General features: G+C 45.8%; 1 protein-coding gene across 1 annotated transcript in view; it reads left to right on the top strand.

The window, feature by feature from the left end:
- The window catches only part of STX18 (syntaxin 18), a 1377880-nt gene that overhangs the window by 612078 nt on the left and 742087 nt on the right, over positions 1-23715 (top strand). The window lies entirely within an intron of this gene.

Genomic DNA, 23715 nt, shown 5'->3' with positions numbered 1-23715 from the left:
CTTGGCATTAACAAAGCAGAACCATCTAACTGCAAGAAAAGTGCTACAAGCTCTAGGCTTCATGGCATCCTGCATAATACTGGTCCCTTATGCCAGACTGCATATGAGAAAGCTACAGTGGTACCTAAAGAATTTGTGGTCCCAACACAAGCACAGCCTAGAAACCAAAATTCCAATAATCCCATGCCTGAAGCAAGAGTTCCTATGGTGGGCTCAGGCCTGTCAATCAAACACAGGACTGCCCTTCTGCAACAGTCAACCAAGGCAACCATCACGACAGATGCCTTAGACCTCGGTTGGGGGGCACACATGCTGGGCAAGTGCATTCAAGGCCTATGGACTCAAGAGACCAGCTGCACCTGCACATAAATCTAAAGGAAATGATGGCTGTAAAATTGGCAATCCAGTCATTCAGACCTTTTCTCCAAGAAGGTCAGTTGATGATAAGGACAGACAACACCACAGTGATGTGGTACATCAACAAACAGGGAGGCACACATTCATATCCTCTATGCCGGCTGGCACTGGACCTATGGGATGTGGCTCTGAGCTACAACATTCAGTTACAAGCAATTTTTGTAGCGGGGAAGGAAAACATTCTAGCAGACATACTAAGCAGGACTACCACAGATGCACACGAATGGATGCTGCATCCGGACATCTTCAAAGCCATCACAAGAGAATGGGGACTACCACAAATAGACTTGTTTGCATCCCCCCTCAATCACCAGCTAAAGAAATTCTGCACAAGGACGTACCACCCACTTGCTTGGAAGGTGGACTCCCTATCTTTCAGTTGGAAAAACCTGACAGCATACGCATTCCCACCACTTCCTTTGATGCACAAAGTGCTTCTGAAGATCAAAGAGGAACGTCCGAGGATCATTCTGATAGCTCCAGACTGGCCAAGACAACATTGGTATCCATTGCTGAGGAGCATGTCTCGGGAACAAATATGGACACTCCCCCTGATCCCATTGCTGTTAACACAGAACAACTACAGCATCCTGCATCCAAACCTGAAGACTCTGCAGCTAACTGCCTGGAACATTACATAACAGCAATTAACCCAAATTTATCCCAAAGGGTTAAAGACATAATCCTGGAGGCTCGTAGACCTTTAACAAGAAAGAATTATGCAGCAAAATGGAAAAGATATCTCATTTGGAGTACTGCAAAGGGGCAAGATGTGACTCTGGTGAACATAGCCAACATCCTGGAGTACTTGGCAGAGCTCTTCCATACAGGCCTGTCCTATTCTTCCATCAAGATACATGCATCAGCTATTTCAGCAGAATACAGCTTGGATCCTCATGTCTTCTCTCATCCTCTGCTCAGACAGTTTCTGAGAGGAATTAAAAATGTGAAACCTCCCAGGAAACCTCCATTGCCAGCATGGGACTTGAACTTTGTGCTAGAAAAATTGACACTTCCCCTTTCGAACCAGCAGCAACAGCAGAATTACAATACTTATCCTGGAAGACTGCTTTCCTGCTGGCAATAACTTCAGCAAGAAGGGTCTCTGAACTACAGGCATTAATGGCAGTGCAACCCTTCCTGATCTTCCATCAAGATAGAGTGTCCATGAGAACAAATCCTACATTTATGCCTAAGGTGGTATCCAGAGTCTCTTTAAATCAGGCTATCCACCTACCTACATTCTTCCCCAACCCACAGAACAGGGGAGAAAGACTCTTGCATACCTTGGATGTACATAGACAATTCACGCTACTACCTGGACAGGACAAAACAATAGAAAAACTGACCAGCTTCTGGTAGCATATGCAACAGGAAAGGAAGGAAAACCAATTTCAAAACAGACAATCTCCAAATGGATAGGAAATTGCATTAGATTTTGTTACTCCTACCATGGAAAGAAAACTCCAGAGAACATCAGGCCTCACTCCACAAGGGCTACAGCCACTACCACAGCTTTCTTAGGAGGCTACCAAGGACATTATAGAGGCTCCTACTTGGACCTCCGTGCATACATTTGCCAAGCATTACAATTTACCTCTATACTCTAGATCCCGAGCAAGTTTTGCCACTGCTGTTTTGCAAGGGATCCTAACTACACCATAATCTCTACTCTTTCCTCCTCCCCTAGTTTAGCTATGGTATTCTACCCATTTGTAAGGACTGCAGATGCATCCTTGAAGGACATAGTACAGTTTTGTACCTACCATAAATGTAGATGTCCGATAGGAATGCATCTGCAGTCAGGATTACCCACCCACATTCCCCTCTGAGGTACTCCTAGGGTATTTGCCAACCTTCAGCTAGCTTGGGGGGGATCTATTATGGTGTATTTGTTTGTATATATGTACATACATGCTTATTTTATGTGTTTGCTCTCTACTATTTGGAAACTTTGGCATTTATCCAAATTTAGCCATCCAAGAGGGCACCTGGCATTTGGGGCAAGAAACACTGAGGAAACTGGCGTCGGCTGATGCCTTTATACCTGAAGAACTGCCGCAATGACGTCGGGTGAAGTGCGACACCAGCCAAAGCCAGACCCAAACTTTGGAATCCGGCCGACCGAAGGGCTGCCTGACGACAGGACAACCCATTTGTAAGGACTGCAGATGCATTCCTATCGGACATCTACATTTATGGTAGGTACAAAACTGTACTTTGTTCAGAGGAAGCAGATTCTTCCTCTTGTCTAGGCCTTTTGTCAGGAGGAGGCTGGGAACCCCTGATATGAGAAATTAGATCCTCAGCCATCTTGAGCATCTGTTTCTTAGACATAGGGCCTTGAACAGGAGACTGAAGTGAAGCTTTTTTCGATTTGGAAGGAGTCTTCGGTTTAGAAAACGTTTTGACTGTAAGAGTCGTCGGTTTGAAAACGCCTTCAGAAAGCGAAGGTGTTTCAGAAGCATCGGTGTCCTTGGGAGGTAAGTCGTCGGTAGGGCCTTAAGTAAAAGGCTGCGTCGGCCTAGTACATTCCGTCAAAGTATCCGTAGCGGTCTCGGGTTCCTCAACTGCGGTAGTCAGAGGCTGCGACGGAGTCTCACTGATAACCGGAGAACCGGAGACCCGTTCAACCGAGGGCTCGGAATCGGGCTTAGGCCTGGCCTGTCGATCCTTATCCCTGCGTTTTTTGTGCACACCGGTAGTCGGTAGCTCCGACGGCATGTTATAATTAAATTTTCTGCCAAAAAAGTGTCGTGCGAAATCAAATCGTCTTTTAATAGTGCGTTTATTAAATCTAGCACAAAAACGACAAGAAGTGACGTCGTGATCAGGGCCTAGGCAGGGTATACAATAAGAATGAAAATCCTTATGAGGAATTTGCTTCCCACAAGAAATACAATTGTTAACTTTTTCTGACATCGGTCTGAGGCAAGAAAAGTTTCCTCAACAGGGTACTTAGCTTTATAGAAGACTTCGATCTGAAACTTCCGAAAATCTCAGGAGTCGGCCGACCGGCACTTGCGAACTGCTTCTGCTTCGGTCACCGCGCGGCAAGAAAGACTGAAGAAAATGGTGTCGGTTGCAATATATATACCCCTGGCGCTCTGACGTCAGGGATGAGGCGACAGCAACCGACGTCGGACCAAGACTTTGGAAATCCGGCCAACTGCGGGACCGCCTGACGACAGGATAACCCCAAGTGTGATGACTGCAGCAGGGTAACATGATGAACATCAAAAGTATTTAGCTACAATAAGGGCCCGACGATGAATAGTTTGGGTGTTGAATAAAGCACAAAACTGACAGCGAGGTACATCGTGGTCTGGGCCTAAACAGGTGACGCAGTAAGAATGGAAATCTCGGTGTGGTATTTGCTTTTCACAGGCGAGACAATTGTTAACTTTTTCTGACATCGGTTAGAGCAAGAAAAAAGAATCCCCAACAGGGTACTTAGCCTTAGAAGACCAAGATGATTCAATTTCGGAAACAAAAACTCAGGTAGCAGCCAACAGGCACTCGTGCAAACTGCTTCTGCTTCGGGCTCCTCGGCAAGAAAGACTGATGTAATGGCATCGGCTGCCTGTTTTTATACCCCTGATGACCTGACGTCAGTACTGAAGCGACAGCAACCAACGCAGAAATACTAAGCCTCTGGTATTCCAGCCGACTGAGGGCTACCCCTGGAAAGATAACTCAAGTGTGATGACTGCAACAGTGAAACATGAAGAACATCTCCCTGCCTTTGGGGCGGAAGTGGTCCACTGTTTGGTTCTCTTCTGTCCCTGGGATAGGGGCCTGGGTGGTGTGTCCCTGCGGGGCTTACCTTTCCCCTGTCTGCTAAGTGCAGGAAAAGACCATTGTATAGAGGGAAAATTCCTGCTGAATCTAGGAGGTTGACCCTGAAAAAAATCTTTTGCTGCTTGCATTGACTTTGCTTTCTCTTCCATCTTTTTAAGCAACTCTTCTGCTTTTTCTCCAAACAAGCGGTCTTTATCCAAGGCTACATCAATTAATTCAGACTTGACATGATCAGGGAGAGGTTGTTCCTTCAACCATGCATGTCTCCTAATGACAGATCCAGACACTGCTGCCCTGCTTGAGGCTTCTAGGGCATCATATCCACAGTGTAAAGAGTGTTTTGCCACTTGACAAGTAGAGTGCAGTAAATCTGCTAACTCTTTAGAATTGGCACAGACAAGAATGGTAGAAATCTTTTGCTTTAATAGTTACAAAGTGTGTTGTTGATATTTTAACATATGGAACTGACAGTTGAGTGCTGTGATAGCTAAGGTTGCAGAGGTGTAAACTTTTTTACCCCATCTGTCCAGAGCTCTGGCATCTTTGTCAGAAGGAGTAGGATTCTTTGCAGATCTAGCCCTAGCTCCTTTACGTCCCTGTGTAATGACTTCCGGGTCTGCAGCAGGATTTATGTACAGGAATTTGTGAGAACTGCACTCTGTAATACCAGTCAGGTTTACTGGAAGCAGGTGGGACGGCATCAGGGGCTAAGCTGGATTCATGGAAAACATCATCCACCACTTCTAATATGGGGGAATGGCCAGGGGTCTGTGCTGGGGCAGGTCTAGAAACTCTCTCAGCCTTTTCTTAAACTGAGGGAAATCCTGAGATTCCTAGTGGAAATGTTCCTGAGGGTGTGAAGGGTTTCCCCAAAGGTAAGGTCTTTTGGTGGGGAGGCAGAAGGAGCGGATTCCTCTGCATCTGAATCCTCATAAGCAGTCAGAGGTTGTTCCTCTTCAAAATCTGAATAATCAGATTCCTCAGAATCCTGCTCTGTCATTAGTTCAGGAGAAGAATGTCTTTTCCTTTTAGAAGTTGTGGCCTGACTGCCCCTGATAAGGGAGATAAGATCCTCCGCCATCTTATGCATTTGGGCTTGGAGTGGTGGAGCAGGAGTAAGACAGTGGCTAGAGGTAGATGTTCTAGGAGTGGCGAAGTTTTTAGGCCTAAGAGTATGCATCGGTCTGAGAGAAATGGAAATCGGATGAGAAGACGTCAGTTTTTGTCTAGAATTGGTAGTGCAAAAGGCCTCCTCAGAAGCCAGTGCCTGCGTTGCAGTTCCAGACCCAACTGAGGCAGAGACAACCAAAGGCTAGGAAGTCGAAGAAGATTTCTGAGGCATACCGGACTCTGAAAGGGTCTCGCAAGAGGCCTGTGTAGATATCGTATCGGGCATCAGGGTCTGCGAAAGCGTCTCACTAAATTCCGGAGAACTGACGACCTGCTTAGCGATAGATTCGTCAGAAGGCTTAGCTTTGTGCGGTCTCTATCTTCATTCCTACATTTTTTCAGAATGTCTAAGGATTGTTGGCTGACGGACACCATTTGTGAAGGAGGAGGAAGAAAATACCTGTCTACAATAAGAGCTCTATGACGAATGGTTCTCACATTAAAGAGGGCACATAACCACCAAAGTACAGTTTTGTACCTACCATAAATGTAGATGTTCGAGTGCTAATACAGCTGCAGTAATCACAGATGGGTTCTCTGCCGTCAGGCGGGTCCTCGTCGGCAATTCCAAAGTCTAGGTCCCAAGGTCGGTTGTTGTCGCTTTCTCTCCTGACGTCAGTGAGGCCGGATTATATAAGACATAGCCGACGCCATGTTCTTCAGTCTTTCTTGCCCCAGATGTCAGGTGCCCCCAGAAGGAAGGCAATACATAAATTATATATATATATATATATATATATATATATATATATATATATATACATGCAATACAATATAATCCAAAATCAGTAGTTGCAAGCAAATAAACCATAAAAGGATAACCCAGTCAGGTTGTATGAAGAGGGGGTTAGGTCCCATGCCTTTACCAAGTGGGGAAGGAGGGAGGGAAACCTGTACTGCAGCTGTATTAACACTCGAACTCCTACATTTATGGTAGGTACAAAACTGTACTATGTTCATCGTGCATACAGCTGCAGTAATCACAGATGGGTAGAGTCCCAAAGCTACGCACAGGGTGGTAGGTACTAGGTGGCACTGGGATGAGCCAGAATGCCCTGCAACACAGCAGTGGCAAAGCCTGCTCTAGTTTTGGAATATAAAGGCAGGTGGTAGTGTTTTGTGAAGGTATGTACAGAACTCCAAGTAGCTGCCTCCAAAATATCTTTGGTAGGAACTCCTCTGAGGAAGGCTGTAGAGGTAGCTGTGGCCCTGGTGGAGTGGGATCTGATGTCTGTAGGAACAGATTTGCCATGATAGGAATAACAAAACCGTATGCAGTGGCCTATCCACTTTGAAATAGTCTGCTTGGTAACTGGCTTCCCTTGAGCCCCTACAGCATAGGACACAAAAAGTTGTTCTGATTTCCTGAAGGACTTTGTTCTGTCCAAATAATAACGTAGCTGCCTATGGATGTCTAAAGAGTGTAGCAGCCTTTCCCCTTTGTTTTGAGGATTGGGGTAAAAGGTAGGCAAGTGTATGGCTTGATTTAAAGCTACCCTGGATACCACTTTAGGCATAAATGACGGGTTGGTTCGAAGGGAAACCCTGTCCTGATGGAAGATGAGAAAGGGCTGCACCACCATGAGGGCCTGTAGTTCCGAAACCCTAAGAGCTGAAGTGATGGCCAGAAGGAAGGCTGTTTTCCAGGACAAATATTGCAAATCTGTTGAGGCAGCTGGTTCAAAAGGAGGCAATGTTAATTTTTCTAGTATGTAATTAAGATCCCAGGCTGGTATTGGTTGTTTCCTTGGTGGTCTTATATTTTTAGCCCCTCTGAGGAACTGTCGTAAGAGTGGGTGAGAAAATAAAGGTGGATCCGTGTTGAATTCTGCAGAAATGGCTGAGGCATGGATTTTTATGGAAGAAAATGAAAGTCCACTGTTCAGCAGCTCAGCTAGATACTGTAATACCTGAGGCAAATTCAGTTTTCTAGGGTCCTGGCCTTTTTTCTCATTCCAAAAGCAAAACCGTTTCCATTTTGCGGAGTAAGCCTTTCTAGTAGATGGCCTTCTGGCCTCCAAAATGACATCCTGCACCTCCTCGGAGAGTAGGGTCTGTTGTGGTGTTAAGGAATTTTCCATGCAGCGAGATTGAGTGTTTTCAGCTGACTGTGAAGAGTTTTGTAGCTGTGCTGAGTCAGCAGAAGAGGCATTAGAGGTAGAGACCAGGGAGGAGCATGTGTTAGGCTCCTCAGGAGCGGGTACCAGTGTTGCCTTGGCCAATCTGGAGCAATCAGTATCATCTTCGGTCTGTCTGCTCTTGCTTTCAAGAGCACCTTGGGCAGAAGAGGCAGAGGTGGGAAAGCGTAAACTGTCTATGCTGTCCAACTGAATGAAAGGGCGTCCACTCTCCAGGCCTTTGGATGAAAGGTCCTCGAACAAAACTTTTCCAATTGATGATTCCTGTGGGAGGCAAAAAGATCTATGTCTGGCCTCCCCCACGCTTGGATTATCTCTGTAAACACCTGAGGATGCAACTTCCATTATGTGGATCTGTCATATTTCTGCTTAGATTGTCTGCCAGCGTGTTTTCCAATCCTGGCAAGTACTGTGCTTGAAGTTCGATTTGCCATTCCAGAGCCAAGTTCCAAAGAGTCATGGCTAGTCTGCACAAGGGGTATGAATGTGTTCCTCCTTGTTTGTTTATGTACCACATTACTGTGGTGTTGTCTGTTCTTATCAGTAATTGTCCTGGATGCAGGAGGTCCTTGAAAGCTGTAATTGCATTTATTACTGCTAGCATTTCTTTTTGATTGATGTGAAGGTGCTTTTCCTTTTGGGACCATTTGCCCTGAATGCACCTGTCCGTCATGTGCGCCCCCCAGGTGTAATCTGAGGCGTCTGTTGTGATGACTTGATTTGCTTGAGGCTTGCAGAATGGGAGGCCTGTGTTTGCTTGACATGCTTGGGCCCACCATAGAAATTCCTTTTGCAAACATGGAATTATTGGCATTATTGTTTCCAAACTGTGACTGTGTTGAGACCATAGATTTTTTAGATACCATTGAAGTTTCCTCATATGCAGCTTTGCACATGGGATTAAAAGAATGCAAGATGCCATGAAGCCCAGAGCCTGCAGGATTTTCCTTGCAGTAAGCCTGGTACATTTTGCTAGTATTTTGAAGTACTAAGTTAGTTGCCCCTGTTTTTCTGGCGTAAGATAGGCCATCTGGGTGTTTGTGTCCAAGTTGGCACCCAGGAAAGTTATTTTCTGAGATGGTGTTAGCCTGGATTTCTCTTTGTTGATTGTGTATCCCAGAGAATGCAGTAACCGTGTTACATAAGCCAGATGTTCCAGAAGTATGTGCTTGCTGTCCGCTTGGATCAGGCAGTCATCCAAATAAGGGTAAATTTGTATCCCTTGAAGTCTGCAGTAGGCAATCACTGATGCCAGGCATTTTGTGAATACTCTGGGCGCAGTAGTTAAGCCAAAGGGCAATGCATAGAATTGATAGTGGATTGAACCTGCAAGAAATCTGAGGTATCTTCTGCAGCTTTGTCTGATTGGGACATGCAGGTATGCCTCCTTGAGGTCCAATGTTACCAGCCAAAACTCCTTGCCCAGCATGGGAAGAAGCTGCTGTAATGTGAGCATCTTGAATTTTGGTACGAGTAAAAATGTGTTTAGGATGGATAAGTCCAAAATGGGTCTCCAACCGGTTGCTTTCCTTGGTACCAGAAAAAGTCTTGAATAAAAACCTTGACCTTGTTCGTGAGTAGGTACCTCTTGTATAGCTCTCATGCCTATGAGTTTTGAAATTTGTAGTTGTGCCTCTGCCCTTTGATTGTGTGGCAGGTTTGGCATGCCTCTCATTTTTGGAAGAGTGTGGAATTGAAATTTGTAGCCTCTGTTTATAACGTCCAGGATCCATTTGTCTGTTGTGACAATATGCCAATTTCTTGTAAATAATGCCAGCTTTCCTCCCAAAGGTGCTGCCAGCTGAGACTTGCTTGGCATGGAAATGAGGGAGTCATTGGGTTTGTTTCCTGTATTGTTGTGCACTGTCTTCGCCACCTCTTGGGGTTGGAGTTTGCCATTGTCTGCCTCTATATGATCCTTGTGATTGCCCTCTGCCCCTTGTGCGTCTGTATCTACCTCTTTGGGGCTTGTCAGTGGCTGGAAAGGACCAGTTTTTTGAAGGCCAATTTCTGCTAAAACGTGGTGGTTGGACCTGTAGAAAAGCTTTGACAGTTTGCATAGATTTGGCTTTTTCTTCCATTTTCCGTAATATCTCCTCAGCATTAGTACCAAACAGCACATCCTTTTGTAAAGGAGCATCTAGAAGTTTAGCTTTCACATGATCAGGCAAGCTTTGTTCTCTAAGCCAGGCATGTCTACGAATGACTGATCCTGTAGCAGCAGCTCTACTTGAGGCCTCTAGGGCATCATAGCCACATTGTGGGTGTGTTTACCCACTTGCTCTGCACTATGCATCATATCCTGCAACTCCTTCAAATCTGGTTGTTCAGGTTGAGACATTTTATTCCTTAATTGTGATAACAGGAACTGTTGATATTTAAGCATATGAAACTGACAATTTAAGGCCCTCATGGCTAGGGTGGCCGAGGTATATACCTTTTTTCCCCACCTTTCTAAGGATCTTGACTCTCTTTCAGCAGGAAGTGGATTCTTAGCAGTAGAGGCCTTCAATCCCTTGGGGCCTTGAGAAATGACTTCAGGGTCAGCATTATGGCTTTTGTAGAGAAATTGGTGAGAGTTAGGAAAGTACAGTTTTGTACCTACCATAAATGTAGATGTTCGAAGATCCACATTGCTGCAGTCCTAACATATGGGTAGTCCGCTGTCCTCGGTCGGCCCGAATACCAAAGTATTAGGCTGACGTCGGTCATGGGCGCTCAGATCTGACATCAGAGCGTCAGGGTATTAAAGCGCATGACCGACGTCATATCCTCAGTCTTTTCTTGCCCCAGATGTCAGAAGGCCCTAAAAAGAAAGGCCACAGCCAAAAATAGAATACTTCCCAAAAGGCATGTACAAATAACAGCTACCACCCAAACCATACCACCATTCCAAACTACAGAGGGGAAGGAGGGAGGGTAAATTGGACTGCAGCAATGTGGATCTTCGAACATCTACATTTATGGTAGGTACAAAACTGTACTATGTTCTTCATCTCACATTGCTGCAGTCCTAACATATGGGTGAATCCCAAAGCAGAGGTAAAGGGAGGCTGGCAAAATCATAAAGCATTGGGGGCTGCCAAAATGCCCTGTAAAATTGCAGTGGCAAATCCAGCCCTAGATTTGGAATAAAGAGGAAGGTGGTAATGTTTAGAAAAAGTATGCACTGAACTCCAAGTAGCTGCTTCCAAAATATCTTTAGTAGCTACTCCCCTTAAAAAAGCTGTAGAAGTGGCAGTAGCCCTAGTGGAGTGAGGTCTGATTCCAGCCGGAATCTCCTTACAATGATGAGAATAACAAAAAGCAATACAAAAGCCAATCCACTTAGAAATAGTTTGTTTTGAAACAGGTTTCCCCTGAGAACCCAAAGCAAAAGAAACAAACAACTGCTGAGACTGTCTGAACCCTTTAGTCCTGCTCAAATAATAACGCAACTGCCTGTGAATATCCAAAGTGTGCAAAATTTTCTCCCCTTTATTTTGGGGATCTGCATAAAAAGTAGGCAAATGAATTGATTGGTTCAAGGCCACATTTGAAACCACTTTAGGCATAAAAGTAGGGTTAATGCAGAGATACCCTATCCTTATGAAAAATTAGGAAAGGTTCAACTGCCATAAGAGCCTGTAATTCAGAAACCCTTCTAGCAGACGTAATTGGCCAACAAAAAAGCAGTCTTCCAAGACAAAAACTTCAACTCAGCAGTAGCTGCAGGTTCAAAAGGAGGTAAAGTAAGTTTTCCAACACAAAATTGAGATCCCAGGCTGGAGTAGGAGCTCTACGTGGGGGTCTTATGTTCTTTGCCCCTCTAAGAAATTGCTTAAACAAAGGATGAGAGAATAATGGAGGGTCACAGTCATAGTGAGCAGAAATGGCTGCAGCATGAACTTTTATAGAGGAGAAAGACAAACCCTTGTCTAATAATTCTGTAAGATATTGAAGAGAAACACTTAAATCAGGCCTGGAAACATCAAAGCTCTTTGTTTTGCTCCAAATTAAAAATCTCCTCCATTTATCAGCATAAACTTTCCTTGTACTAGGCCTTCTGGCCTCCAAAATAACATTCAAAACTTGTTGTGGAAGCTGCGACCCTCCAGGTTCTAGAACAGAATATGCCAGGCTGTTAGATGCAGGGACTGAATCCTGACATTGAGGAAATGATTGCCCTCCTGAGACAAAAGGTGCGGAATCGAAGGCAAAGGCCATGGAGGCTCCCTTACTAAACTCCTCAGCAGAGGGTACCAGTGCTGTCGAGGCCAATCTGGAGCTATTAGAATCATGGAGGGCTTGTCTTGTCTGACCTTCAAGAGTACCTTGGGGAGGAGAGGCAGAAAAAACAAAAATATTCCCCAACGGGGTACTTAGCCCAACTTGGTATCGGTCTGAAACTCAGAATACGAAAATTTCAGAACGCCGAACGGCACTTGCAAACGCTGCTTCTGCATCGGACCATGCGGCAAAAAAGACTGAGGATATGACGTCGGTCATGTGCTTTAATACCCTGACGCTCTGATGTCAGATCTGAGCACCCATGACCGACGTCAGCCTAATACTTTGGTATTCGGGCCGACCGAGGACAGCGGACTACCCATATGTTAGGACTGCAGCAATGTGAGATGAAGAACATCTCTGTAGTACCTATCAGGTTTGACTGGTGCAGGAGGCAGGGAATCCGGGTTAAGGCAAGCCTCCGAATAAACATCATCAAGTATATCCAAGACAGGAGGCATAGCCAGAGGTCTGTGTTGAGGTAACAAAATAAATTCCCTAAGTCTTTTCTTGGAATCGGAAAAGTCTTGGCCTTCCCAATGGAAGTGTTCCCTCAAAGTGTGCAAGGTTTCCCCAAAGGAAAAATCCTCAGGAGGAGATACAGAAGGAATGGACTGCTCTGCATCCGAATCTTCAAAAGGGGAGTAAGAGTGTTCCTCTACATCAGAATGTTCTGATAAAATGGAGCCCTGATCAGAAGAGGGAGAATCTTCCTCCACTCTGGGTCTCTTGTCTGGAGGGGGCTGAGAACCCCTGATAAGAGTAATTAAATCCTCAGCCATTTTAAGCATCTGTTTTTTAGGCATGGGGCCTGGAGATGGGCCCTGTGCAACAGGCCTCTTGGCATGCCTGGCTGATTTGGATTTAGTGAAGGCCTTAATAGAAAAGGAAGATGAGGGTCTAAAGACACCCTGGGTGGAAGTGGACCTGTCCACATAAGGAGGCTCAACACACACAGTGCCTTCAGTGGTTGTAGTCTGGGAAAGGGCCGAGGTACCTGCGGTCTCGGTTACAGAAGACACCACCAAAGGAGTGTCGTCGGTAGTCAGGGACTGCAAAGGCATCTCGCTGAGAACCGGACCACGTGTAGCCGGTTTTGGCGTGGTGTCGGTGGGGACCGCGGGCCTCGCGTGTCTGTCCTTGTCCTTGCGTTTTTTGGACAAAACGGTAGTCGGAGTCTCCGACAACATTTTATAATCAAAGGCTTTACCAAAAAAGTGTTGGGCGAACTCCGCCCGACGCTTAATAGTGCATTTATTGAAAGTAGCGCAAAAGCGACAGTCCGAGACGTCGTGGTCTGGGCCTAAACAAGGTATGCAGAGGGAAAAATCCTTATGCGGTATTTGCTTCCCACAAGAAATACAATTATTAACTTTTTCTGACATCGGTCTGAGGCAAGAAAAGTTTCCCCAACGGGGTACTTAGCTTTAATGAAGACTTGGTTTCCAATTTTCGTAATTCAGGAGCTGGCCGACCGGCACTTTGAACTGCTTTGCTTCGGGCACCGCGTGGCAAAAAAGACTGAAGAAAGTACAGTTTTGTACCTACCATAAATGTAGATGTCCGATAGGAATGCATCTGCAGTCCTTACAAATGGGTTGTCCTGTCGTCAGGCAGCCCTGTCGGCCGGATTCCAAAGTCTGGGTCTGGCCTCGGCTGGTGTCGCACTTCACCCGAAGTCATAGCTGCAGTTATTCGGGTATAAAGGCATCAGCCGACGCCATTTTCCTCAGTGTTTCTTGCCCCAGATGCCAGGTGCCCTCTTGGAAGGCTAAATTTGGATAAATGCCAATGACTCCAAATAGTAGAGAGCAAACACAAAAAATAAGCATGTATGTACATATATACAAACAAATACACCATAATAGATTCCCCCAGCTAGCTATAAGATGGGCAAATACCCTAGGAGCACCACAGAGGGGAAGGCGGGTGGGTAATCCTCACTGCAGATGCATTCCTATCGGACATCTACATTTATGGTAGGTACAAAACTGTACTATGTCCTTCAAGGATGCATCTGCAGTCCTTACAAATGGGTAGAATACCATAGCCAAACTGGGGGAGGAGGAAAAATAAAGTTATGGTGTAGTTAGTATCCCTTGTAAAACAGCAGTGGCAAAACCTGCTCGGGATCTAGAGTATAAAGGCAAATTATAATGCTTGGCAAATGTATGCACGGAGCTCCAAGTAGCAGCCTCTAAAATGTCCTTGGTAGCCACTCCTCGTAAGAAGGCAGTGGTAGTGGCTGTAGCCCTTGTAGAGTGAGGCCTGATGTTCTCTGGAGTTTTCTTTCCATGGTAGGAGTAACAAAATATGATGCAATTTCCTATCCACTTGGAGATTGTCTGTTTTGAAATTGCTTTTCCTTCCCTTCCTGTTGCATATGCTACCAGTAGCTGGTCAGTTTTTCTATTGCCCTTGGTCTGTCCAGGTAGTAGCGTAATTGTCTATGTACATCCAAGGTATGCAGCAGTCTTTCTCCCCTGTTCTGTGGGTTGGGGAAGAATGTAGGTAGGTGGATAGCCTGATTTAAAGAAACTCTGGAGACCACCTTAGGCATAAAGGAAGGATTTGTTCTCATGGACACTATCTTGATGGAAGATCAGGAAGGGTTGTACTGCCATTAATGCCTGAAGTTCAGATACCCTTCTTGCTGAAGTGATTGCCAGCAGGAAAGCAGTCTTCCATGATAAGTATTGTAATTCTGCTGTTGCTGCTGGTTGAAAGGAGGGAGTGTCAATTTTTCTAGCACAAAGTTCAAGTCCCATGCTGGCAATGGTGGCTTCCTAGGAGGCTTTACATTTTTAATTCCTCTCAGAAACTGTCTGAGCAGAGGATGTGAGAAGACAGGAGGATCCAAGTCGTATTCTGCTGAAATAGCTGATGCATGAATCTTGATGGAGGAATAGGACAGGCCTGTGTGGAAGAGCTCTGCCAAGTATTCCAGGATGTTGGCTATGTTTACCAGTGACACATCTTCTCCTTTTTCAGTACTCCAAATGAGATATCTTTTCCATTTTGCTGAATAATTTTTCTTGTTGAGGGTCTGCGAGCCTCAAGGATAATGTCTTTAACCCTTTGGGATAAATTTGGGTTAATTGGTCTTATGCAATGTTCCAGGCATTCAGCTGCAGAGTTTTCAGGTTTGGATGCAGATTGTTATAGTTGTTCTGTGTTAACAGCAAGGGAACCAGGGGTAGTGGCCATATTTGTTCCAGAGACATGCTCCTCAGTAATGGGTACCAATGTTGCCTTGGCCAGTCTGGAGCTATCAGAATGATCCTTGGACGGTCCTCTTTGATCTTCAATAGCACCTTGTGCATCAAAGGAAGTGGTGGGAATGCATATGCTGTCAGGGTTTCCAACTGAAGGATAGGAGTCCACCTTCCAAGCAAGTGGGTGGTACGTCCTTGTGCAGAATTTCTTTAGCTGGTGATTGCGTGGGGATGCAAATAAGTCTATTTCTGGAAGCCCCCATTTTCTTGTAATGGTTTTGAAGATGTCCGGATGCAGCATCCATTCGTGGGCATCCGTGGTAGCCCTGCTTAATATGTCTGCCAGAATGTTTTCTTTTCCTGGTACAAAAATTGCTTTTAACTGAATATTGTAGCTCAGGGCCACATTCCAGAAGTCCAGTGCCATCCGGCAAAGAGGATACGAATGTGTGCCTCCCTGTTTGTTGATGTACCACATAACTGTGGTGTTGTCTGTCCTTATCATCAATTGACCTTGTTGAAGAAATGGTCTGAATGCCTGAATTGCCAGTTTTACTGCCAGCATTTCCTTTAGACTTATGTGTAGGTGCAGCTGGTCTTGAGTCCATAAGCCTTGTATGCACTTGTCCAGCATGTGGGCCCCCCAACCGAGGTCTGAGGCGTCCGTCGTGATGGTTTGGCTTGGTTGAGTAATGTGAAAGGGCAATCCTGTGTTTGACAAGCCTGAGCCCACCATAGGAATTCTTGCTTCAGGCATGGAATAACTGGAATCTGGGTTTCTAAGCTGTGCTTGTGTTGAGACCATAAATTCCTTGGGTACCACTGTAGTTTTCTCATATGCAGTCTGGCATGAGGAACCAATATTATGCAGGATGCCATGAAGCCCAAGGCTTGCAGTACTTTTCTTGCTGTCAGATGGTTCTGCTTTGTTAATGCCAAGAAGTAGAGAGGTAGCTGCTCCTGTTTTTCTACTGTTAGGAATGCCATTTGCTTTGATGTGTCCAACTCTGCACCCAAAAGGTTATTCTTTGGGATGGTATCAGCCTTGACTTTTTTATATTGACTGTGTATCCCAGGGCTTGTAGCAGGTAAATGACCCTTTGTAAGTCTTCTGCTAGCTTGTTTTTGTCGTCCGCTTGTATCAGGCAGTCGTCCAGGTAGGGGTAGATTTGGATTCCCTGAAGCCTGCAATGAGCAATTACTGATGCCAGGCATTTCGTGAACACTCTGGGCGCAGTAGATAAGCCAAAGGGCAATGCTGAGAATTGATAATGCTCTGATCCTGCAAGAAATCTGAGGAATCTTCTGCAATTTGGTCGTATGGGGACGTGCAGGTATGGCTCCTTGAGATCTAGAGTTACCAGCCAAGACTCCTTGTCCAGCATGGGAAGAAGCTGCTGTAGAGTCAGCATTTTGAATTTTGGAACAATGAGGAATGTGTTTAAAGTGGACAGGTCGAGAATAGGTCTCCATTTGCTTTCTTTTCTTGGTACCAGGAAGAGTCTGGAGTAAAATCCCTTTCCTTGCTCCATAGATGGTACCTTTTCCACAGCTCTCATCTTTAATAATTGGGATATTTGTTTTAGAGCTTCTGCCTTTTGATTTGGAGGTAGGTTTGGCATTCCTCTCTTCCCTGGTAGAGTATGGAAGTGAAACCTGTAGCCTTGGTCTATTGTCTGTAAAATCCACTTGTCTCTTGTGATGTAATGCCAGTTTATTGAAAATAAGGCTAGCTTCCCGCCTAAAGGTGCTTCTAGTTGCTCCCTTGTAGGCGGTGCCAGAGCCAAGTCACTGTGATTGTCCTGTAGTTGTGGTGGTGGCTGTGTCCATGGCTGTACTTCGCTGGTTGTTACTCTGCCACTGGCGTCCCCTGTAGGCACCCCTGGATTGGTTTCTGCCTCTTGAACGCCTATTCCTGCCCCTCTGAGCTCTGGATGAGTCTGGAAAGGACCAATTCTTGGAGGGCCAATTCCTGCTAAACCTTGGCGGTTGGACCTATAAGCAATCTTTTACTGTTTGGACAGATTTTGCCTTCTCTTCCATCTTCTTCAGCACCTGTTGTGCAGGAGAGCCAAACAAATTGATCTTATCCATAGGTGCATCTAATAGTTTGGACTTGACATGGTCTGGTAAGGCCTGCTCTTTTAACCATGCATGCCTTCTGATAACTGTGCCAGTCATGGCTGATCTAAAGGAAGCCTCCAGTGCATCATAGCCGCATTTTAAGGAATGGTTACTGACTTGCTGAATGTTATGTACCATTTCCTGAACAGATTTTTTGTCTAATAATTCATCAGAGGACAGTTTTTTGGTTAACTGGTCTAGCATAAACTCTTGATACTGGATCATGTGGAATTGACAGTTCAAGGCCCTAGCTGAAAGAGTAGCAGAAGTGTAAACTTTTTTACCCCATCTCTCTAAGGATCTGGATTCCCTTTCTGAGGGAGGGTTCTTAGCAGAGTAGCTGCTACAGCCTTAGGTCCTTGGGAGATAGTCTCGGGATCTGCAAAAGGAGCCTTATACAAATGGTAATGTGTGTCCGGGACCCTGTAGTATCTATCAGGCTTAGCAGGGGCGGAGGTAGAGAATCAGGAGCAGTACAAGCATCATTAAATACATCATCTACAACAGAAAGAACTGGAGGTATGGCTAAAGGCCTATGTTGTGGCAAATGCAGAAAGGTTCTAAGCCTTTTCTGGAGTCTGAAAAATCCTGGCCCTGCCACTGAAATTGTTCCCTCATAGCATGCAAGGTTTCCCCAAAGGAAAATTCCTCAGGCGGAGAGGCAGAAGGGATGGACTCTTCAGCATCAGAATCTTCATAAGGAGAAAAGGAGCCTCTGGAGGGTCCGAATCATCTGAATCATCAGAGGAATCATCTGTAGAAAGTGGCTGAGGGGCTCTGCTCTAGGCCTCTTCTCTGGAGGAGGCTGAGAGGCCCTGTCTGGTTGAGGTTGGGATCCCCGGATTAAAGAAATGAGATCCTCTGCTAAACTAAGCATTTGAGAACTAGAGCTGGGCCTGTGAGAGGGGGTCTTAGCAGGCACAGTCTTAGTAGCTTTAGCTGCTTTAGCCCTGGCAAAGGCCTTAATGGACATGGCTGCAGGTGGCCTAGCAGCTCCACGTGCAGGGGTTGAAATATCCAAGGGAATAGTGTCAGATAATTCCTGAGAAACTGCAACAGCAGGTGGGATTTCTGAAGCAGATTCCACCAGGTTGGAAGAGGCCTCGGTAGAAGGTAGGTTTTCGGCTGAAGGAAGAAACGCTTGCTCGGTTTTAGCCGAAACCGAGACACTCGCGGTTGGCTTAACCGCGGTTTATTCCGGCCGTGGACATGATGTCGGTCCTTTTCCTTGCGCTTTTAGACATTTGCGTGAGTCGGAGGATCCGGCGGCATAATATAAGCAAAATTGAGCCAAAAACTCCTCAGCAAATTCAGACAGGCGTCTAAGCGTCCGCGGTTAAAGAAGCACAGGCTAGACAAGCTGCTACATCGTGGTCTGGGCCTAAACAGGGTAAGCAGTAAGAGTGGAAATCTTTATGAGGTATTTGTTTCCCACAAGTTAAACAGTTATTCACTTTTTCTGACATCGGCTGAGGCAAGAAAGAGTCCCCAGCGGGTAACTTAGCTTTTAGAAGTCTTGGTAGTATTCGGTAGTAGTAATCTCTGGTTCTGACCGACCGGCACTTGAACAGCTTCTGCTTGAGCGCCGCGGCAAGAAAGACTGAGGAAAATGGCGTCGGCTGATGCCTTTATACCCGAATAACTGCAGCTATGACGTCGGGTGAAGTGCGACACCAGCCGAGGCCAGACCCAGACTTTGGAATCCGGCCGACCGAGGGGCTGCCTGACGACAGGACAACCCATTTGTAAGGACTGCAGATGCATCCTTGAAGGACATCATGGCGTCGGCTGTGTCTTATATACTCCGGCCTCACTGACGTCAGGAGAGAAAGCGACAACTGACGCCGGACCTAGACTTTGGAATTCGGACGACCGAGGACCCGCCTGATGGCAGAGAACCCATCTGTGATTACTGCAGCTGTATGCACGATGAACATCAGGGGGACATCGTTGTCTGGGCCTAAACAAGTGATGCAGTATGAATGGAAGTATAGGTGTGGGATCTGCTTTCCACAGGCGATACAATTGTCAACCTTTTCGGACATCAGTTAGTGCAAGAAAAAAGGATCCCCAATGGGGTACTTAGCTTTACATGTTTTCATCTGTAGTCCGAGCTCTGGTAGCGACCCACTGGCACACTTGCTAACTGCTTCTGCTATGGGCTCCACAGCAAGAAAAACTGATGTAATGGCGTCCGCTCCCTTGCTTTATAGCACTGATGAACTGACGTCAGTCTACAAGCAACAGCAGCCAAAGCAGAAAAACACCAACACTGGTATTCGGGCCGGCCAAGGGCTACCACAGCAGGGAAAACCTACAGGTGATCTCTGCAAAAGTGAAACACAAAGAACATCCTCCTTTTTTTTTTCTGGATGCAATACCTTTACTTAAGAGATGAACCAAGTAAGAGGCTTTTCTGACCACTGCCGCTGCATGATGGTTGAATGTAAGATTATCATCAAAAAGAGTACCCAGGTCTCTCACCACAGGTTGTGTGTTTAGGGGGTTGCCTTTGATGTGGTAATCAGTAGGGGCAGTGCTTCTGCCAAATGGTATGATACGTTTTTTTTTTTTTGTGTTTAGCTTGAGGCCATGACTTTGGCACCAGTCATCAGTTGCTGTGAGACCCTCTTGCAGTATGTTAACACCATATGAGGAGTCGATAACAGCACCTAACTTACAGTCGTCCGCAAACTTGGTCAGCCACAGGCCTTTTGTCTTTGCCTGGACCTCTAAGAAGTAGATGCCAAAGAGTAGGGGTCCCAGGACAGATCACCGGGGAACTCCACTATTGACAGGTCTGCTATCGGAGGTGAAGGTGACTATTTTGACCCTGAGGGTCCTGTCGGTGAGCCAGTTGTCCACCCACCTGATGACAGGGATTTTCACCAAGCTGTGTTAGCGTTTTGATGATGCCTGAGTGAGGGATTGTGTCACAGGCCTTGGCCAAGTCAAGGTAAGCTGTATATATTGACTTTCCCTCATCCATGGCCTTGGCGACAGTCTCAAAGTCAACCAGGGTTCAACATGCAAGATCTGCCCTTGATGAATCTGAAGGGGTGGGGTAAAGTGCTTGGAGATTGCCTATGTCCTTGTTTATGAGATCCATATTAATACACTCCATGGCTTTACAGATCAGACTTGTCAATCAAATGGGGCAATAGTTTCCAGGGTTAGTAGTGGCACCACCTTTGTGCAATGGCAGTTCTCCACTCTGCTGGAATGAAGCATGTACTTAGTCTCTAAAAAAAAAACACCTGTCAGAAGTAGGATTTGAACCCACACCTTCATGCGGAGACCAGAATTCCCATGAACTGTGGAAGAAGGTTAATCCTTCTGTCTGGTGCCTTAGATCACTCGGCCATCCTGACATGCACAAAAGTACACCTGCACCCTATTTCGAACTCATGACCATCACACCTCCAGAACAGTGGATCATCCCATCAAGTCACACAGCTAATCCCACTCAGGAGATGCATAGGAAGCACAAGTGTAAAAGGAGACACATTGATTCCCCCAGGAATCACTGATTGAAGACACTGTCGTCAGTGAAGGGGAAGGCTCCTCCAAATCCCCCCTCGAGGATGTTACATTCTGAAAAATACTAGAACTACTCAAACTGAAAGGGGGTGGTCTACAGAAACACCTTCTCAAGAGGAGTTAAGTGTTCCTAGATGCTTTTGGTTCTGGCCCATCTACTACTTGGGTGGTTTCTATCTCTGATGAGATGATGGACCTCACCTCCAAATAGACTCACCTCCAAGACTAGTGTGGTCTCCTTTCAGGCCCCCGAGCCGGCGGAAAACAATACTCAAGCCGCTGAATCACTTACAAACGCCTTCTACCAGCACCTGCAGGACTGCATGGATAAGGCAATCCCAAGCAAAACAAAGACTCTTTGTACCAAAGGCAAGTGTCCAGTCTGGTGGACCCCAGCCATAAACAAACTCTACAACAAAAGGAGGAAGCTACTACAAGATAGAGCAAAATCCTTAAAAGGTAAGACACCCTTGATCACTATAAGTAAAAAACTAAGAGCTCTCATAAAATCATCCAAAGCAAATTTGAGAGAAAAATAGCTAAAGACTCAAAAGACAATCATAAGGCCTTCTTTAGCTATGTTAGAAACCTAGGAGGAAACTCCCAGATATGCTCAGAACTAGTTCAAAATGATGTGAAGATTACTGATCCTACAGACATTGCCAACATACTGGCTGACAGGTTCAGTGCAAACTTCTCCCCAAAGGAGAGATATCTATACCAAATGAGTGCAGCCCCCAAACATCTCCAGCCCAAGTGAGAACTGCTCTCTCCAAAGCAAAAAACACAGCATCCATGGGACCCGATGGTGTCCCGGCTGTGTGCTCCACGAACTCAATGAGAATTAAACCCACAGCTAGGACAGCTGTTTAATCAAAGTCTTACCTCTGGATATGCCAGGAGTGGCGCACTGCAACTGTGGTCCCACTTCACAAAGGCGGTGCCTCCACAGACCCTGGAAATTACCGCCCATTAGCTTGACAAGCCTTATCTGCAAAGCCATGGAGAGGATCATAATGGACCTCATAAATAAAGACATAGGGAATTTGCAGACTTTGGATCCAACCCAGTTTGGCTTTGTCAAAGGCAGATCATGCCTTTTAAACTTGGTTGACTTTTTGAAACAGTCACCAAAGCCATTGATGAGGAAAGGCAGTCCATACAGCCTACCTCGATCTGGCTAAGGCCTTCGATACAATACCCCACTCGGGTATCATTGAAAAACTCATCAGCTTAAATGTTAACCCATACATCACAAGATGGGTTGCAAACTGGCTGAGTGACAGAACCCACAGGGTCAGAGTTGCTGGCGCCATGTCAGACTCAAAGCCTGTCACAAGTGGTGTCCCACAGGGCTCAGTCCTGGGCCCACTCTTGTTTGGCATCTACTTTTCAGTACAAGCAAACACAGGAGGGTTATGGCTGACAAAGTTTGCAGATGACTGCAAACTGGCCATTGTAGAAAACACATCTGACACAGATATCCTTGAGAAGGGGCCCGCAGAAGCGGATAACTGGTGCCAGAGCCACGGCCTAAAGTTAAATGCCAAAAAATGCATAGTCATACCCTTCGGGAAAAACAAGGTTACCCCTAGCTACCAAATAGGTGGCAATCCACTGAGCACAGAAGAAGTTATCAGGGACCTGGGGACCCAGGTTGATAGTAGTCTGTCATTAGACACCCATGTAGCTAAAGTAGTTAGGAAGTCCTTCTACAGTGCCCACCTTATCATGAAGGGATTCTCATCTAGATCAAGGGAGGTCATAGTCTCCCTTTACTCATCACTCATCAGACCAATGATTGAGTACAATGCCCCATTCGGAATGTATCTGACCTGACACTTGCAGCAGCTGGAGAGGCCACAAAAGTTCCTCACCAAAAGGATAAAGGGTCTCAAAAATCTGTCCTATGCTGCCCGACTGAAAGAACTCCAGCTCTATTCAGTCGCTTACGCTGCTCAGAGGTGACCTTTGCCTAACATACAAGGCCATGTCAAACCCAGATTTGATGAATATGCTTCACCTCAAAAATCTAGATCCATCAGAGCCACAAGGGCGGAGACTTAAACCTCGACACGGCTATTAATAGGCCGTGCTGGAGAGATAGATTCATCACCCAAAGACTCCCTATGCTGTGGAACAAAATCCCGGTACATGTGAGGTAGAGCACCTCGCTGGCCTTGTTCAAGAGAAATCTTGACCAATGGATGGGAGATCGCAGATATACCCCAGGAATTACCTCAGTGTCACTGCTCGACAGAGGCACAGCAAAATAATGGGTATAGTTCCCCATACTAAAGGGGTGGCGTAAGCCACAAAACAATGGGCTAGGCTTATAAATGCCCTCGGGCAGATAGCCTAGTATAAACCTATGAACCTATGAACCTAAATAGGGATGGAAGGAGCCAAACTTTGCCGAAACTAGCCCTCATAAGCCAGACAAGTTTCTTGCATCTCTAAAAGATCGTGTCCCTTGGAGAAAAGGTCTTGCAGTAGATATTATGATTGTGGCAGCAGCTCCTAAAAAGGAAATGGAAGAAGAGAGTTCTACTGTCCATCCACCTAACAGAGAGTCTCTTGCATTGGACAGGTTTGGGAAGGAAATATACGCTTTATCAACCTTTTTTGTGACAGAGCTAAATTATCTGGTACATCACCATTTCAGAAAGATTTGACCAAGGAGATTTTCAAATCTCTCTCTTTGGATCCTTATCTGTGGAACAAAGGAAATCCGTTGACTTGCAGCTGGATAGCCTACAGTCCTTACCCAGTGTCTCCATTTACTTTATTTCTAATGCCACTGAAGTTGCTTCTAGAGCAGCAGGCACCAGCATCACCATTGAGATACGTCTGGATGCAGCTCTGTGACTTTGCAAACATTTTAAGTAGTCCTTTAACAACTCTTATGATGGCTTGACACTCTTTGGTCCAAAAGTCACAGAAACACTTCTCAGAACTGAAAAAGAGACCCTTTCTGCTGTGAGAATCAAATTTTCTACCCCTCAAGGAATCTTTCAAAGGAATCAGAAAGGTGGAAAGGA

The sequence above is a fragment of the Protopterus annectens genome, chromosome 2.part1, assembly GCF_019279795.1.
Source record: "Protopterus annectens isolate FY-2018-M chromosome 2.part1, PAN1.0, whole genome shotgun sequence".
Classification (NCBI taxonomy): domain Eukaryota; kingdom Metazoa; phylum Chordata; order Ceratodontiformes; family Protopteridae; genus Protopterus; species Protopterus annectens.
Note: the sequence above shows the minus strand (reverse complement) of the source record. Positions and strands in the feature narration are given on the sequence as shown.